General features: G+C 42.5%; 1 long non-coding RNA gene across 1 annotated transcript; it reads right to left on the bottom strand.

The window, feature by feature from the left end:
• Window positions 1–2,067: 2,067 nt before the first annotated feature.
• Window positions 2,068–3,363, bottom strand: LOC141050191 (uncharacterized). The gene is made up of 2 exons (XR_012220482.1): window positions 3,223–3,363; window positions 2,068–3,097 (listed from the first exon to the last, which is right to left on the bottom strand). It is a non-coding gene; the product is annotated as an uncharacterized lncRNA (long non-coding RNA).
• Between the last annotated feature and the right edge of the window lie 943 nt (window positions 3,364–4,306).

Genomic DNA, 4,306 nt, shown 5'->3' with positions numbered 1-4,306 from the left:
AAAACCACTTAACCCTAACCCTAACCCTTAACCAAACCATACTTAACCCTAATCCTGACCCTAACCCTGACCCTAACCCTTAACAAAACCATACTTAACCCTAACCCTAACCCTGACCCTAACCCTGACCCTAACCCTGACCCTAACCCTGACCCTAACCCTAACCCTAAACCAAACCATACTTAACCCTAATCCTGACCCTAACCCTTAACAAAACCATACTTAACCCTAACCCTTAACCAAACCATACTTAACCCTAATCCTGACCCTAACCCTGACCCTAACCCTTAACAAAACCATACTTAACCCTGACCCTAACCCTGACCCTAACCCTGACCCTAACCCTGACCCTGACCCTAACCCTGACCCTAACCCTGACCCTAAACCAAACCATACTTAACCCTAATCCTGACCCTAACCCTTAACAAAACCATACTTAACCCTAACCCTTAACCAAACCATACTTAACCCTAATCCTGACCCTAACCCTGACCCTAACCCTTAACAAAACCATACTTAACCCTAACCCTTAACCCTAATCCTGACCCTAACCCTTAACAAAACCATACTTAACCCTGACCCTACTTAACCCTAATCCTGACCCTAACCCTTAACAAAACCATACTTAACCCTAACCCTAACCCTGACCCTAACCCTAACCCTTAACCAAACCATACTTAACCCTAATCCTGACCCTAACCCTTAACCAAACCATACTTAACCCTAACCCTGACCCAAACCCCAACCCCCCTTAACTAACCCTAACTCTAACCCAAACCCCTAAATTCCATGGTTAAAAAAAAAAAACGCATATGCAAAAAAACGCATACATGAGCATGCCAGTGCGCACATATGCGCATCCATAGGCTATAATGGCCATTTTTAGAGCAAAACGTGCGCATATGTGTGCATGCGCTTTTTTGCAGGGCCAAAAAATGCAACATGCTGCGTCTGGAAAATACAAACGCACACCCCAAAAAAACGCAGCGCATGAAAATCGCATACATGCGCTTACAAGCGCGCAGGTATGCGCACCCATGTTAAATATAGGGGAAAAAACACATGCGCACATATGCGTTTTTTTCCAGCACTAAAAAAACGCAAATGTGAAACCAGCCTGACTTGACCAAAAAACACATGTGCACGCAATGCATTTTTTTAACAGCAAAACACCCATTAAAGTCTATGGGTGCGCATACGTGTGCACAAAAAGCATGCGTTTTTAAAAAAATGCACCAAAACCTGCAAAAAAATGCACAAACGCATGATGTGTTTTTTTCATGCGTTTGTGTGCAAAAACGCGCAGCAAAAAAAACGCAAGTGTGAAAGTAGCTTCACTCTCCTTGTTTCCCCCCCCCCCATTTAATTTTAAAATTCCAATAAATAGAAGTTAATTATCAGAAAACTAATCATTCATAAGTGTTAACAAAAACAGCTGGTGCATTGGCTAACCTAAAAGTCATGACAAGATTTGCAATTAGATGTAAACAGTTTTCAACTCATCACCCTTCCAGATGAGGATCAAATTAGCCCCTCTAAGATCTAGTTTAAAGGACCATTAAGCTCCAGAAATATTAAATAGCTCAGGGATGTGTGTACATTTTAACAACTAATTTTGTTTAACTCACAGAATGCAAGACCAATTTTTTTTTTTTTTTTTTTTTTTTTTTTACATAAAAAGGAACCCAGCCTATACAGTTGAAGGATCAATATGAATATGACACTTCCATAACTTATCCATTCTCTCATGGCAGAAAGTTCAGGACCCAATAAATTATACATATGAGCTGTTAATTTGGCACTAATCATAATGGAGCAGTTATAAGGATGATATGGAGACAATACCTGTCTCTTTTGAGACCACATCTCAGTAGTCTCAGGTACCTCGGCAGACCCTCCAGACTTGGAGCAAGCTTGTACAGAGCAAATAGGTTTCTTATGACAGTTGGAGCTCCAATTAACAATATCCTTCCAACACTAACCAATAGCATGCTTGTGAGTATGCAGCCATGGAAACCCCAATACCAACCCAGTTGGAAAGTTGACTAAAACATAACATGAGATGAATTCAGAGTGAAGTGTTCCCACTTTAAATGTGAATTACACTGTTACCAGCTGGACCAGTTTTTGGAGTAAGAATGCCACGAGATACTCCAGTGGATGACACCACACATACCAATAGGATGGAAGAGGGAGAGGAAGGCCCTAACAGTAGGGAATGAGGGATGGGGCACCTCCTGATGCGAACTTGAGCCTATCCCTAAGCTCCCCTTACACCCTATGCATGTCCTTCCCCCTGCCTAGTCCCTAATTGTCACCTATTTCCTTGCTAGTGCACTGGCCGGCAAGGTCGCTAGCCTCACCACTGCATATAGAAAACATAGGAGAGTGACATACAAAACAGAAAAAGGGGAATTGCACGCAACTACTGAAAAGCAAAGGATATGGCACCAGGACACTGAATTCCATTGAAACAGCAGTTTTACCACTGTACCCGGAGAGCTCTTTACACCAGGCTGGTCATCACATATTACTCCATTACTGACAGTCAGCTGATGGGTCATATGGCTATTTAAAGGATGTGGGAGTGGTTACCACCAACATCAGCTGACCAGCAACAAAGCAACTGCCAGCATGGAGGCTGACATTAACCCTTGCTGGCCCAACAAGGAAAAAAGCTACATTTAAATTATAGCAGTACCAGAGCTGCCACAATCCAAAAATGAATTGTGACAAACTGTCAATGGCAGCAATTTGAATGACTTTCCAACCTAACTGTCCTTAATCTCAAGGCTAGTTCTGAATTTTTGAAGTTCACCGCAGACCCACAATCAAAAGTTGCTGCTAATAGCTGGTTCAGTAAAGTAACTCGACATTCAGCAGTACTTCATCTGAGGACTAGAAAAAGGTACCTGGAAGTCTGGGCGACCTCCTCGACAGTCACCCAGACTTAGACGTTTTCCCAATGACCTGCTTGCTTGAGGGCATATTGAGCAGTCCTTTAGAAGATGCTGAGCGTGACCACAATAGAAGTGTCCAAAAGCAAGTTGATGTCTCCTCCCTGTGGTCTGAGAAGTGGCAGCTCCAACAGTTCCTCCTCCGATAAGTGGACAGATTGAGGAAAAAAAAAAAAAATTTATATATATATATATATATATATATATATATATATATATATTAGTTTAAAACACTCCCCCTTAACCCCTAAACTGATTTTCCCACCTTAAAAATATATTAGAGAGGCCCAACTCCTGGCTCTGGAGAAGCTGCACATGTGAAGATCCGGGCATCTAAACTAGTGCCCTGGTAAGATCCATAACCACCAGAATCAAATTCATCACCTGATTACACAGAGAATCCATACTGATGGAAAAAAAAAAAAAAAAAAACACAGGAGTTAGGCCAAATGCATTATACCACTAGTCAAAGAAAAGCCATGGGGCAGGGCAATCAGGAGGTTCAAAGACAAAAGCCAGAAGAGTTAGGAAACAGTTCAAGGTCAACATTCCAAGAAGGTAGCAGATCACAGCAAAAAATGGAAAGATAAGCAAGTGGTCAAGGGAACTCCTAGACTGCACAGGACACATCAACACTACACCCAAGCCTTCCACTCACCACATGAGCACAGCTACCATTTGCAGCAATGAAAGGCAGGGAGACTGGTTAAATAGCCAGGTAATTATTCTGGACAAGAGACACATGGATGAAGTCCCGGCACACCCTGGTCCTGATTCGATAGTTAAACTGTCACTCCAGACACTGACAGCTCAGTATGCGTCAGCCTCCGACTGGAAGGCTGAGCTGTCCATCACCACACTGACCACTCAGCACACACCATTGCTAGATTGGATGGCAGAACTGTCCTTCACTCTTTCCAGACACTAAAATAGAAGGATCCATGACAAGGAACTTCTGACTCGAGTATGCTCCCTCATCAAGACGGTTATGTACACTGCCGGTCTTGACGAGTTGGTCTCATTGGGTTGCTGTATTCCTTGGTTTGTACATAATGCAGTCACAAAAGCTTGGACCCGTTCACATTTGCTTCATTTTGGTCAAGATTTGACCTTGCAACACCAAACAAGAAAAGTTATGGAATTATGATAATCACAATTTTCAAAACATCTGGATTTATTCCGTCTGAAGGATGAGACATGAGCATAAATCCGCACACTACGAGGCTGACAGCACTGAGGTTATTAACCGACATGGCTGATTTTCGTTTTTCCTCTTCTTCCAAGGGCCGTTTTTTAGTTTAGGACTTCTTACTGGTGGAACAAGTTGTACTTTTGAATAACACCATTTA

Source organism: Dendrobates tinctorius, unplaced genomic scaffold, assembly GCF_039654945.1.
Source record: "Dendrobates tinctorius isolate UK_male_01 unplaced genomic scaffold, ASM3965494v1 ptg000151l, whole genome shotgun sequence".
NCBI lineage: Eukaryota > Metazoa > Chordata > Amphibia > Anura > Dendrobatidae > Dendrobates > Dendrobates tinctorius.
Note: the sequence above shows the minus strand (reverse complement) of the source record. Positions and strands in the feature narration are given on the sequence as shown.